We start from the raw sequence: 15,172 nt of genomic DNA on the forward strand, positions 1-15,172 counted from the left end.
ATGTACCAGGCTCATTGTGCTGCTGCCTTGTCCCTCAGTCAGAGATACCAGAATCACTGTGCTGCTGCCCTGTCCCTCAGTCAGAGATACCAGGCTCACTGTGCTGCTGTCCTGTCCCTCAGCCAGAGACCCCAGGCTCACTGTGCTGCTGACCTGTCCCTCAGTCAGAGATACCAGGCTCACTGTGTTGCTGCCCTGTCCCTCAGTCAGAGATACCAGGCTCACTGTGCTGCTGCCCTGTCCATCAGACAGAGATACCAGGCTCACTGTGCTGCTGCCTTGTCCCTCAGTCAGAGATACCAGGCTCACTGTGCTGCTGTCCTGTCCCTCAGCCAATGATACCAGGCTCACTGTGCTGCTGCCTTGTCCCTCAGTCAGAGATACCAGGCTCACTGTGCTGCTGCCCTATCCCTCAGTCAGAGATACCAGGCTCACTGTGCTGCTGCCTTGTCCCTCAGTCAGAGATACCAGGCGCACTGTGCTGCTGCCCTGTCCCTCAGTCAGAGATACCAGTCTCACTGTGCTGCTGTCCTGTCCCTCAGCCAGAGACCACAGGCTCACTGTGCTGCTGCCATGTCCCTCAGTCAGAGATACTGGGCTCACTGTGCTGCTGTCCTGTCCCTCAGCCAGAGACCCCAGGCTCACTGTTCTGCTGCCATGTCCCTCAGTCAGAGATACCAGGCTCACTGTTCTGCTGCCATGTCCCTCAGTCAGAGATACCAGGCTCACTGTGCTGCTGCCCTGTCCCTCAGTCAGAGATTCCAGGCTCACTGGGCTGCTGCCCTGTCCCTCAGTCAGAGATACCAGGCTCACTGTGCTGCTGTCCTGTCCCCCCAGTCAGGGATACCGGTCTCACTGTGCTGCTGCCCTGTCCCTCAGTCAGAGATACCAGGCTCACTGTGCTGCTGTCCTGTCCCCCAGTCAGAGATACCAGGCTCACTGTGCTGCTGCCATGTCCCTCAGTCAGAGACACCAGGCTCACTGGGCTGCTGGCCTGTCCCTCAGACAGAGATTCCAGGCTCTCTGCGCTGCTGCCCTGTCTCTCAGTCAGAGATACCAGGCTCACTGTGCTGCTGCCCTGTCCCTCAGTCAGAGATACCAGAATCACTGTGCTGCTGCCCTGTCCCTCAGTCAGAGATACCAGGCTCACTGTGCTGCTGCCCTGTCCCTCAGTCAGAGATACCAGAATCACTGTGCTGCTGCCTTGTCCCTCAGTCAGAGACACCAGCCTCACTGTGCTGCTGCCCTGTCCATCAGTCAGAGATACCAGGCTCACTGTGCTGCTGGCCTGTCCCTCTGTCAGAGATACCAGGCTCACTGTGCTGCTGCCTTGTCCCTCAGTCAGAGATACCTGGCTCACTGTGCTGCTTTTCTGTCCCTCAGTCAGAGATACCAGGCTCACTGTGCTGCTGTCCTGTCCCTCAGTCAGAGATACCAGGCGCACTGTGCTGCTGCCCTGTCCCTCAGTCAGAGATACCAGGCTCACTGTGCTACTGCCCTGTCCCTCAGTCAGAGATACAGGCTCACTGTGCTGCTGTTCTGTCCCTCAGTCAGAGATACAGGCTCACTGTGCTGCTGCCCTGTCCCTCAGTCAGGGTTACCAGGCTCACTGTGCTGCTGCCCTGTCCCTCAGTCAGAGATACCAGGCTCACTGTGCTGCTGCCCTGTCCCTCAGTCAGAGATACCAGGATCACTGTGGTGTTGCCCTGTCCCTCAGTCATATGTACCAGGCTCATTGTGCTGCTGCCTTGTCCCTCAGTCAGAGATACCAGAATCACTGTGCTGCTGCCCTGTCCCTCAGTCAGAGATACCAGGCTCACTGTGCTGCTGTCCTGTCCCTCAGCCAGAGACCCCAGGCTCACTGCGCTGCTGACCTGTCCCTCAGTCAGAGATACCAGGCTCACTGTGCTGCTGCCCTGTCCCTCAGTCAGAGATACCAGGCTCACTGTGCTGCTGTCCTGTCCCGCAGTCAGACACACCAGGCTCACTGTGCTGCTGTCCTGTCCCTCAGTCAGAGATACCAGGATCACTGTGCTGCTGCCTTGTCCCTCAGTCAGAGATACCAGGCTCACTGTGCTGCTGTCCTGTCCCTCAGTCATATGTACCAGGCTCATTGTGCTGCTACCTTGTCCCTCAGTCAGAGATACCAGGCTCACTGTGCTGCTGCCCTGTCCCTCAGTCAGAGATACCAGGCTCACTGTGCTGCTGTCCTGTCCCTCAGCCAGAGACCCCAGGCTCACTGTGCTGCTGACCTGTCCCTCAGTCAGAGATACCAGGCTCACTGTGCTGCTGCCCTGTCCCGCAGTCAGACATACCAGGCTCACTGTGCTGCTGCCCTGTCTCTCAGTCAGAGATACCAGGCTCACTGTGGTGCTGCCCTGTCCCTCAGACAGAGATACCAGGCTCACTGTGCTGCTGCATTGTCCCTCAGTCAGAGCTACCAGGCTCACTGTGCAGCTGCCCTATCCCTCAGTCAGAGATACCAGGATCACTGTGCTGCTGTCCTGTCCCTCAGTCAGAGATACCAGGCTCACTGTGCTGCTGCCCTGTCCCTCAGTCAGAGATACCAGGCTCACTGTGCTGCTGCCCTGTCCCTCAGTCAGAGATAGCAGTCTCAGTGTGCTGCTGCCTTGTCCCTCAGTCAGTGATACCAGTCTCACTGCGCTGCTGCCCTGTCGCTCAGTCAGAGATACCAGGCTCACTGTGCTGCTGCCCTGTCCCTCTGTCAGTGATACCAGGCTCAATGTGCTGCCGCCCTGTCCCTCAGTCAGAGATACCAGGCTCACTGTGCTGCTGCCCTGTCCCTCTGTCAGAGATCCCAGGCTCACTGTTCTGCTGCCTTGTCCCTCAGTCAGAGATACCAGGCTCACTGTGCTGCTGCCCTGTCCCTCTGTCAGTGATACCAGGCTCAATGTGCTGCCGCCCTGTCCCTCAGTCAGAGATACCAGGCTCACTGTGCTGCTGCCCTGTCCCTCAGTCAGAGATACCAGGCTCACTGTGCTGCTGCCCTGTCCCTCTGTCAGAGATCCCAGGCTCACTGTTCTGCTGCCTTGTCCCTCAGTCAGAGATACCAGGCTCACTGTGCTGCTGCCCTGTCCCTCAGTCGGAGATACCAGGCTCTCTGTGCTGCTGTCCTGTCCCTCAGCCAGAGATACCAGACTCACTGTGCTGCTGCCCTGTCCCTCAGTCAGAGATACCAGGCTCACTGTGCTGCTGTCCTGTCCCTCAGTCAGAGATACCAGGCTCACTGTGCTGCTGTCCTGTCCCTCAGTCAGAGATACCAGGCTCACTGTGCTGCTGCCTTGTCCCTCAGTCAGAGATACCAGGCTCACTGTGCTGCTGCCCTGTCCCTCTGTCAGTGATACCAGGCTCAATGTGCTGCTGCCCTGTCCCTCAGTCAGAGATACCAGGCTCACTGTGCTGCTGCCCTGTCCCTCTGTCAGAGATACCAGGCTCACTGTGCTGCTGCCTTGTCCCTCAGTAAGAGATACCAGGCTCACTGTGCTGCTGCCCTGTCCCTCGGTCAGAGATACCAGGCTCACTGTGCTGCTGTCCTGTCCCTCAGTCAGTGATACCAGGCTCACTGTGCTGCTGCCCTGTCCCTCAGTCAGAGATACCAGGCTCACTGTGCTGCTCCCTTGTCCCTCAGTCAGAGATACCAGGCTCACTGTGCTGCTGCCTTGTCCCTCAGTCAGAGATACCAGTCTCACTGTGCTGCTGCCTTGTCCCTCAGTCAGGGATACCAGGCTCTCTCCAGCATCTGCAGACCTCATTTTTTACCTTCAGTCAGAGATACCAGGCTCAATGTGCTACTGCCCTGTCCCTCTGTCAGAGATACCAGGCTCACTGTGCTGCTGCACTGTCCCTCGGTCAGAGATACCAGGCTCACTGTGCTGCTGCCCTGTCCCTCAGTCAGAGATACCACGCTCACTGTGCTGCTGTCCTGGCCCTCAGTCAGCGATACCAGGCTCACTGTGCTGCTGGCCTGTCCCTCTGTCAGAGATACCAGGCTCACTGTGCTGCTGCCTTGTCCCTCAGTCAGAGATACCTGGCTCACTGTGCTGCTTTTCTGTCCCTCAGTCAGAGATACCAGGCTCACTGTGCTGCTGTCCTGTCCCTCAGTCAGAGATACCAGGCGCACTGTGCTGCTGCCCTGTCCCTCAGTCAGAGATACCAGGCTCACTGTGCTACTGCCCTGTCCCTCAGTCAGAGATACAGGCTCACTGTGCTGCTGTTCTGTCCCTCAGTCAGAGATACAGGCTCACTGTGCTGCTGCCCTGTCCCTCAGTCAGGGATACCAGGCTCACTGTGCTGCTGCCCTGTCCCTCAGTCAGAGATACCAGGCTCACTGTGCTGCTGCCCTGTCCCTCAGTCAGAGATACCAGGATCACTGTGGTGTTGCCCTGTCCCTCAGTCATATGTACCAGGCTCATTGTGCTGCTGCCTTGTCCCTCAGTCAGAGATACCAGAATCACTGTGCTGCTGCCCTGTCCCTCAGTCAGAGATACCAGGCTCACTGTGCTGCTGTCCTGTCCCTCAGCCAGAGACCCCAGGCTCACTGCGCTGCTGACCTGTCCCTCAGTCAGAGATACCAGGCTCACTGTGCTGCTGCCCTGTCCCTCAGTCAGAGATACCAGGCTCACTGTGCTGCTGTCCTGTCCCGCAGTCAGACACACCAGGCTCACTGTGCTGCTGTCCTGTCCCTCAGTCAGAGATACCAGGATCACTGTGCTGCTGCCTTGTCCCTCAGTCAGAGATACCAGGCTCACTGTGCTGCTGTCCTGTCCCTCAGTCATATGTACCAGGCTCATTGTGCTGCTACCTTGTCCCTCAGTCAGAGATACCAGGCTCACTGTGCTGCTGCCCTGTCCCTCAGTCAGAGATACCAGGCTCACTGTGCTGCTGTCCTGTCCCTCAGCCAGAGACCCCAGGCTCACTGTGCTGCTGACCTGTCCCTCAGTCAGAGATACCAGGCTCACTGTGCTGCTGCCCTGTCCCGCAGTCAGACATACCAGGCTCACTGTGCTGCTGCCCTGTCTCTCAGTCAGAGATACCAGGCTCACTGTGCTGCTGCCCTGTCCCTCAGTCAGAGATACCAGGCTCACTGTGGTGCTGCCCTGTCCCTCAGACAGAGATACCAGGCTCACTGTGCTGCTGCATTGTCCCTCAGTCAGAGCTACCAGGCTCACTGTGCAGCTGCCCTATCCCTCAGTCAGAGATACCAGGATCACTGTGCTGCTGTCCTGTCCCTCAGTCAGAGATACCAGGCTCACTGTGCTCCTGCCCTGTCCCTCAGTCAGAGATACCAGGCTCACTGTGCTGCTGCCCTGTCCCTCAGTCAGAGATAGCAGTCTCAGTGTGCTGCTGCCTTGTCCCTCAGTCAGTGATACCAGTCTCACTGCGCTGCTGCCCTGTCGCTCAGTCAGAGATACCAGGCTCACTGTGCTGCTGCCCTGTCCCTCTGTCAGTGATACCAGGCTCAATGTGCTGCCGCCCTGTCCCTCAGTCAGAGATACCAGGCTCACTGTGCTGCTGCCCTGTCCCTCTGTCAGAGATCCCAGGCTCACTGTTCTGCTGCCTTGTCCCTCAGTCAGAGATACCAGGCTCACTGTGCTGCTGCCCTGTCCCTCAGTCGGAGATACCAGGCTCACTGTGCTGCTGTGCTGTCCCTCAGTCAGAGATACCAGGCTCACTGTGCTGCTGCCCTGTCCCTCAGTCAGAAATACCAGGCTCACTGTGCTGCTGCCTTGTCCCTCAGTCAGAGATACCAGGCTCACTGTGCTGCTGCCTTGTCCCTCAGTCAGAGATACCAGGCTCACTGTGCTGCTGCCCTGTCCCTCAGTCAGAAATACCAAGCTCACTGTACTGCTGCCCTCCCCCTCACTCAGATATACCAGGCTCACTGTGCTGCTGCCCTGTCCCTCACTCAGAGATACCAGTTTCACTGTGCTGCTGCCCTGTCCCTCAGTCAGAGACACCAGGCTCACTGTGATGCTGCCTTGTCCCTCACTCAGAGATACCAGGCTCACTGTGCTGCTGCCCTGTCCCTCAGTCAGAGATACCAGGCTCACTGTGCTGCTGCCTTGTCCCTCAGTCAGAGATACCAGGCTCACTGTGCTGCTGTCCTGTCTCTCAGTCAGAGATACCGGGCTCACTGTGCTGCTGCCTTGTCCCTCAGTCAGAGATACCAGGCTCACTGTGCTGCTGTCTTGTCCCTCAGTCAGAGATACCAGGCTCACTGTGCTGCTGCCCTGTCCCTCAGTCAGAGATACCGGGCTCACTGTGCTGCTGCCTTGTCCCTCAGTCAGAGATACCAGGCTCACTGTGCTGCTGCCCTGTCCCTCAGTCAAAGATACCAGGCTCACTGTGATGCTGCCCTGTCCCTCAGTCAGAGATACGAGAATCACTGTGCTGCTGCCCTGTCCCTCAGTCAGAGATACCAGGCTCACTGTGCTGCTGTCCTGTCCCTCAGTCAGAGATACCAGGCTCACTGTGCTGCTGTCCTGTCCCTCAGTCAGAGATACCAGGCTCACTGTGCTGCTGCCCTGTCCCTCAGTCAGAGATACCAGGCTCACTGTGGTGCTGCCCTGTCCCTCAGAAAGAGATACCAGGCTCACTATGCTGCTGCCTTGTCCATCAGTCAGTGATACCAGTCTCACTGTGCTGCTGTCCTGTCCCTCAGCCAGAGATACCAGGCTCACTGTGCTGCTGTCCTGTCCCTCAGCCAGAGATACCAGGCTCACTGTGCTGCTGCCTTGTCCCTCAGTCAGAGCTACCAGGCTCACTGTGCAGCTGCCCTATCCCTCAGTCAGAGATACCAGGCTCACTGTGCTGCTGTCCTGTCCCTCAGTCAGAGATACCAGGCTCACTGTGCTGCTGCCCTGTCCCTCAGTCAGAGATACCAGGCTCACTGTGCTGCTGCCTTGTCCCTCAGTCAGAGATACCAGGCTCACTGTGCTGCTGCCCTGTCCCTCTGTCAGTGATACCAGGCTCAATGTGCTGCCGCCCTGTCCCTCAGTCAGAGATACCAGGCTCACTGTGCTGCTGCCCTGTCCCTCTGTCAGAGATACCAGGCTCACTGTGCTGCTGCCTTGTCCCTCAGTCAGAGATACCAGGCTCACTGTGCTGCTGCCCTGTCCCTCAGCCAGAGATACCAGGCTCACTGTGCTGCTGCCTTGTCCCTCAGTCAGAGATACCAGGATCACTGTGCTGCTGCCTTGTCCCTCAGTCGGAGATACCAGGCTCACTGTGCTGCTGTCCTGTCCCTCAGACAGAGATTCCCGGCTCTCTGTGCTGCTGTCCTGTCCCTCAGCCAGAGATACCAGACTCACTGTGCTGCTGCCCTGTCCCTCAGTCAGTGATACCAGGCTCACTGTGCTGCTGTCCTGTCCCTCAGTCAGAGATACCAGGCTCACTGTGCTGCTGTCCTGTCCCTCAGTCAGAGATACCAGGCTCACTGTGCTGCTGCCTTGTCCCTCAGTCAGAGATACCAGGCTCACTGTGCTGCTGCCCTGTCCCTCTGTCAGTGATACCAGGCTCAATGTGCTGCCGCCCTGTCCCTCAGTCAGAGATACCAGGCTCACTGTGCTGCTGCCCTGTCCCTCTGTCAGAGATACCAGGCTCACTGTGCTGCTGCCTTGTCCCTCAGTCAGAGATACCAGGCTCACTGTGCTGCTGCCCTGTCCCTCGGTCAGAGATACCAGGCTCACTGTGCTGCTGTCCTGTCCCTCAGTCAGTGATACCAGGCTCACTGTGCTGCTGCCCTGTCCCTCAGTCAGAGATACCAGGCTCACTGTGCTGCTGCCTTGTCCCTCAGTCAGAGATACCAGTCTCACTGTGCTGCTGCCTTGTCCCTCAGTCAGGGATACCAGGCTCTCTCCAGCATCTGCAGACCTCATTTTTTACCTTCAGTCAGAGATACCAGGCTCAATGTGCTACTGCCCTGTCCCTCTGTCAGAGATACCAGGCTCACTGTGCTGCTGCACTGTCCCTCGGTCAGAGATACCAGGCTCACTGTGCTGCTGCCCTGTCCCTCTGTCAGAGATACCAGGCTCACTGTGCTGCTGCCTTGTCCCTCAGTCAGAGATACCAGGCTCACTGTGCTGCAGCCCTGTCCCTCGGTCAGAGATACCAGGCTCACTGTGCTGCTGTCCTGTCCCTAAGTCAGTGATACCAGGCTCACTGTGCTGCTGCCCTGTCCCTCAGTCAGAGATACCAGGCTCACTGTGCTGCTGCCTTGTCCCTCAGTCAGAGATACCAGTCTCACTGTGCTGCTGCCTTGTCCCTCAGTCAGGGATACCAGGCTCTCTCCAGCATCTGCAGACCTCATTTTTTACCTTCAGTCAGAGATACCAGGCTCAATGTGCTACTGCCCTGTCCCTCTGTCAGAGATACCAGGCTCACTGTGCTGCTGCACTGTCCCTCGGTCAGAGATACCAGGCTCACTGTGCTGCTGCCCTGTCCCTCAGTCAGAGATACCAGGCTCACTGTGCTGCTGTCCTGTCCCTCAGTCAGAGATACCAGGCTCACTGTGCTACTGCCCTGTCCCTCAGTCAGAGATACAGGCTCACTGTGCTGCTGTTCTGTCCCTCAGTCAGAGATACAGGCTCACTGTGCTGCTGCCCTGTCCCTCAGTCAGGGATACCAGGCTCACTGTGCTGCTGCCCTGTCCCTCAGTCAGAGATACCAGGCTCACTGTGCTGCTGCCCTGTCCCTCAGTCAGAGATACCAGGATCACTGTGGTGTTGCCCTGTCCCTCAGTCAGAGATACCGGGCTGACTGTGCTGCTGTCCTGTCCCTCAGTCAGAGATACCAGGCTCACTGTGCTGCTGCCCTGTCCCTCAGTCAGAGATACAGGCTCACTGTGCTGCTGTTCTGTCCCTCAGTCAGAGATAACAAGCTCACTGTGCTGCTGTCCTGTCCCTCCGTCAGAGATACCAGGCTCATTGTGCTGCTGCCCTGTCCCTCAGTCAGAGATACCAGGCTCACTGTGCTGCTGCCTTGTCCCTCAGTAAGAGATACCAGGCTCACTGTGCTGCTGCCCTCCCCCTCAGTCAGAGATACCAGGCACAGATGTTACTGTTGGTACAAGTGTCTTCAGTGAGTGAGTGAGCAGCGCAGAGGGCATGCAGGGTTGGCGATGTCAGGGGTTTGGGGTGTGTGATAGTTCGTGGGAGAACGTCCACATAAGCTCCCTGAGAAATACAACATCGATGTCAAAGCCTGGGAGAGCCTTGCTCAGAACAAACCAACTAGGAGGAAGCTCCTGGCATAAGTGACACAATTCATTAAAACACCTGTCTGCAAGGGGAGATATGGAAAAGAACGTGCAGAAAGGAATGCCAGTAATCTCAAAGCCGAGGATCAATTCTATTTCGTAAAAACACCGTGCAAATTTGTGGTCAGTGATGTGGCTGAAGGACTGGGTTCATCAACCTTGCAAGGTCCCACAGAACCCATGACAAGTGATACAGAGATTCCTAGGTGCTCAATGATACACGTTCAGGATTGATTGCCGCTGATGATGACATTAGAAGTACAAACCAGCAGTTCCTGCTAATACTAGAAGCAGGAGCATACAACCATTAGAACTGAAATCTCTGTCGCCCTATCTCATCTCGAACACTATCACCAAATGATGGAAAGATATGGCCCCATGTTAATCTCAAATGTCATGAAATCCAGCATGAAACTTCAACTGGTAAGGCTAAATTATTTGCAAGCAACCCCAACCAAATGTGCAAGCAGTGAATTCCTTTTTGACCTCCTCTTAAAGTCCTGCAGATGCCAATGCCCTCGTCAGTTCTGTTTCTCATTGTGACTTAAAGAATTGGCTGAGTGCACAAACAGAGTGAAGACAATAGTCTCAGAAAGCATCCTACCTGTAATGCTTAACAGAATGAGACAATTTCCTTGTCACGCTATTCCGGTCTACCGGAATAAAGCACTTGTGTATGTCTAAGTTCCAGACCTTGTTAAAGCTGTGATCCAGATATGGGTTCAAGAGCTGAATACCGGAGGCAATGTGACAGAAGCTGTCCTGAAAAAAAGCAGCAATGGACAAGATTTAGCATTAGGAGTCTGAGTGAAAATGAGGTCTCAGGGTACACTGAGAAAATTGACCAGTGGCTGGGGTTATACTGTGCGAGCCTTATCAAAGGCCAATCATTGCCAACACAGGGTGGAACAACCAGGCTCATCTGCTTCACCCATCATTTTCCCACTCTTATAAGATCAGAAGGGGGTTGTGCACTGATGATTCCACACTGTTCACCTCCATTCCTAATCTTCTCTGATAATGAGAAAGCTCATGCCAACAATCAGATTTAAGCTGATGACAATTATGCCATGTAAGTGCCATACAATAATCGTGTCTCTCTTCTTCCTTTGCTTTCTCCAATTTTACATGGAGTTGGTCAACTTTCTCCATCTCTTCCTAAAGACAATCATTCCTCTTCCAGTCTACTGAGTTTAAGTCACTCACCACCGCATCTTTCCATCTGGTCTCAGATCTTCCTCTACAGGGTAGTTCTATTTCCATTACTCACCCCATCACATTTCCTCTCTCTCTCTCTCTCTCTCTCTCTGCAATAGATGACTAGACCATGTCACTCTCTTCTCAGTTACTTTCTTCAATGCTCCCACAATTTTCACTGTCACTCTGATGGGTTGGTTCCTGATTTTGACCTTTCCTGTTACTCCACACATCCATTACTGCATCTGCATCTCATTATCCAATCATCATTCCTCTTTTTCTGATGTTGCCCAAGTTTCTGCATGATATATAATAAGGCCAGTCTCACCACTGTCTTGTAGATTCTTCCTTTTTGTTTGATATAATGCAAATGATTTATATATTTTTTAATATTGTTTTTGAATTTGGAGTTTTGAATTTGAAATAGTGGCATATGGGTTTTCTGTATGTCTGAAGAGTTTAATATTTAACTTGTCGTGCTGTAGCCGTATAAGGGAAAGACTCTCTGGAGAGTAATACGATTTTGTTTACAATGTGAGAATTTTATGAGCGAACAACGAAAATAATTGTGCATTGTGCTCCAGGTTAGAAGGTCAGTGGTTGATTATAGTCTTTTGAATAAGGGAAACACCAACAGCTTAGGAAAAAGCTGAATCTAGATATGTAAAGTAGTTGCTCTTGAGAAGGTAGTTTATCATTTTGCTGGGATCTGACTTGTTAAACATAACATCAGTTTTAGTGATGTTTTTCTATTTTTCCATGACACAATACTCCACTGCACTTCTTCCATTTAGTCAAACTGGATTAATCTATTGCTTCATTTCATCCTCCTATCTTCTGCCATCACTGACCCCAAGCACATAAAACTATTCACTTTCTCCAAATCTTTACCTTGATCTTTAGACCTTTACTCTGATCCTCTACCCTAGGCTTAAACTAGACTGGGTGTCTGGTCTACTGACCTGCATACTGGTCTTCCAGTGCTTTTCCCTGGATACTTGACCACATTCTCATAATCCCCACTTCACAGCTCAATGTTAGCTGCAAACATCATTGACTATGGTGCTTCCTGTTGCACTTACTCAGTTATAACATCCATGACAATCAGGAAGAAGAAAGTGCTCAGTACAAATCATTGGTGTAATCCAACTTTGGCTTTGCAACTCTCACTCTTATACACACTGATTATTCATCTTGTCTGGTACTCATTGTATTTGTCTTGTAAAAGTTGTACATACTTTTCAGATACTCCTCAAATTCCAGAACATTTCCAGGCTTCCTCCCTTGGTACCTGGTCGTAGGCCTTCTCTAGATCGATGCACACAATCCTGATACATTATTGGCATTCCCATAATTTCACCATCATTTATCGCAAAACAAAAAAGGCATCTTTGGCATTTCTTCCAAGCATGAATCCAAACTGACCTTCATGGATTTCCACTATTTTTCTCAGTCTCTGGTCCATGGCTCTCTCCCTAAGGGTGTTGTATCTGCCTACAACATGTGGACTGCAGTGGTTCAAAAGACAGCTCACTACCACCTTCTTGAGGACAAGTAGGGACAGGAAATAAATGTTGGTCCAGCAATGACACCCATGTCACACAAGCGTATAAACAAAACTTGAAACTATGTGGTAAGAGTTTAAATCCAAGGCAATTTATGCAGTCTTGAATGTCTCCCTTTCCTTTGAGAATTGGTATCAAAATGCTTCATTCCTTTGGGGATTCTCTCTCTCCCTCAGTGTAACACAATTGAGTAATTTGTTCAGGGTCTAGACATGTTACTCGTTTATCTTATGATGCAAAACAATTTGGAGGATGTGGAGGCACACAATGACCATCTATACAATAAAAGCTCCAAACAATCCCTACCGCGCCCCTCCCCCCCACCCCACCCTTCACCTAAAGCACAGCACCACTTCCAAATTCCCAACCATCATCAGCCTGGACTTTACCAATACCAAATACCTTAAGTGGCCCAGCCATAGTGATTGCGATGGAATATTCACCTTTGGTCTGGATGGATGCAACTGCAAAAAAGTCTACTGCGAAAAAGAAAACAGCATAGCCTACTTGATTGATCCTCCTTCCTCGAGACACATTATCCCCTTCTCTGATACCACTGCACTGTGGCTACGGTATGTATTAACTCCAGGATGCACTTCAACAACTCACCAAGGTTACTTCAACAGCATTTTCTTGGTCTCATGATCTCCACTCAGAAGTTGGAGAGCTGCAAATGTAATGGCAATCGATTCAGCTCCAAGTCACACACCATTCCTTTGTCATCACTCGGTCAATTCCCTCATATTCCTGACTGAGCGCCACTGATATAACAAACGCTGTGGTTTTGGGAGAAGGCTCACGTTAGATTTTCAGGCCAGCAGCAAGCAATGTGTCTTTGTCCACTTCCCAAGAGGAAGTTAATTGAAAAATGCTGAATATAAAAAAACAACTTGGGAACAAGCATATAACTCATGGAAAATGGAAAAATAAACACAAAATGGTTCAAATCATTTACTAACAAAAATCTCTTCTTATAGTCAACAGAATTGGTGCTCTATTCCTGGAGCTTCATTCAGCTGAACCTCAGGTCCAAATAATTTTCTGGCCCTTGTCTCTGTTTTCTGCAGTTTTCTGCTGTCCTCCAGGAGTACACAATATGTCGTACATTTCTGATGGCAAGTACCTTCAAGTGCGGTCAAAGTGCTCAGGATGTCATCACCATATCATGGCATGTAACCTAATGGTTTCAAGCTCTCAGTCTCCATCTTACTGAGCTCTATCCTTTTGGAGCATGACATGCTGAGCAAGTGTGCTACAGAATATCCGAATTGCATAGCTTGAGGCCAGACACACAAGTGTCAGTGAGCATATGTAAATACCAGCAGCTGTAATAAAAGTTATTTAATTCTTCAGTAGTGAATGGCATGTGTCTCATTTATGTTACTGGAGCTAACACAAGTAACATAGCATGACAGTTGCAGAATATCAGATCACCACCTCATGTCACAAATGTTTCTATTCCCAAAAACAAATTAAGTTAGAGATCAAAGAGAACTATGTTTTCATGTTTTTAATACAAGTATACTGTTCTGAATTTCACTAGAGCTTGCAATTCTACTGCACAATTGATCTGAAGTCAGGAACTCTGGAGGTAAAGATCAGGATAATTGCTGTAAACTGAACTGCAATGTGCTAATCAGGAGAAGGCTCCATGATCCTCACTGACTATTTATTAATGTTAAATGAGTGAATATGGCGGGGGCGGGGAGGGGTGCATGATTCTAATTCCTCATTGCATTGAAGCTCCAGCTGTATTGTTAGAAAATATTCAACAATCTAAGAGATCACACAAGCACTTTACAGACCCTGCTGCATGCCAAATTGAAATCCTACTCAAGACAATGCCAAGTTAAAGTGCTACATGATTGCCTCCTGGAGAGGAGGAGCATGGTGCTGGAAAAGCACAGCCGGCCAGGCAGCATCCGTGGAATAAGAAACATCGACTCTCCTGCTCCTCAGATGCTGCCTGACCGGCTGTGCTTTTCCAGCACCACACTCTGCGACTATGATCTCTAGTATCTAAAGTCCTCACTTTCTCTCTGTCTCCTGGAGACGGAATCACGTTCCACGCCTTCAATAAAACAGCACTGAAAAAGAAAGGTTAGCTCCAGAGTCTCATCCTATTGACTATCCAGTGACTTCTGATTGCAAATGTCGGTGAGCTAATAGAACAGGTTCAACTGTAATATTCTGTACAGTCACAAAGCCTGCTAACATACAATTCTTCTGTATCTTTACCAGTTTAGCAGCAGTGCTGAGGCAGAGGACAGAATGATGCTTCACTTGAAGTAGCTTATCTCATCTTTCCTCCCAACTAAAATGCTTGCCATTTGAGATCTGATGACTCCACTTCTTTTCATTCTCCCTCTTCCTTCCAGTCCCTTTATCCAATATCAACATAATCTCCACCTTACGACCACTTCTTCAGCACCATCACCCTTGCTCTGATGTCCTTACTGCCGTCATTCTAAACTCGTCTCTCTCGAAACTGGTATTCTCTGCTGCATGCACTACAGTATTTATCAATAGCTGCAATGGAGCTGCAACCATACCGTCTCACTGTCCATCCTCTCAAGAGTGGTCCCAGTCTTCTTCCACAAAGGCCAGGATTCTCTCCTCATAGCGGAGGAATCTAATGTCGGGCATCCCTCTACCCATAAGGGCTCTCTCTGCCCAACTGTGGGCTGTCTTCTCCTGGAATGAGAGAAAGGGAGGGATTGAATGAGGTGAAAGTGGGCAGCACAGCTGTTGGTACTGGTGCAGGTTGGGAGGTGTCCTCAGTGAGTGAGTGGGCAGCGCAGAGGACATAATGTGTTGCTGGAAAAGCGCAGCAGGTCAGGCAGTATCCAAGGAACAGGAAATTTGACGTTTCGGGCATAAGCCCTTCATCAGGAGGGCTTATGCCCGAAACGTCGAATTTCCTGTTCCTTGGATGCTGCCTGACCTGCTGCGCTTTTCCAGCAACACATTTTCAGCTCTGATACTCCAGCATCTGCAGACCTCACTTTCTCCTCAGTGCAGAGGGCATGTAGGTTAGTGGTATCGGGGGGCTGGGGTGGGTGAGAGCGAGTGAGGGCAGATATTGCAGACAATAGTGAAAGTGATAGACCATGAGCCTTGATGGGAGGAGGGT

This window comes from Hemiscyllium ocellatum, chromosome X (genome assembly GCF_020745735.1).
Source record: "Hemiscyllium ocellatum isolate sHemOce1 chromosome X, sHemOce1.pat.X.cur, whole genome shotgun sequence".
Lineage (NCBI taxonomy): Eukaryota > Metazoa > Chordata > Chondrichthyes > Orectolobiformes > Hemiscylliidae > Hemiscyllium > Hemiscyllium ocellatum.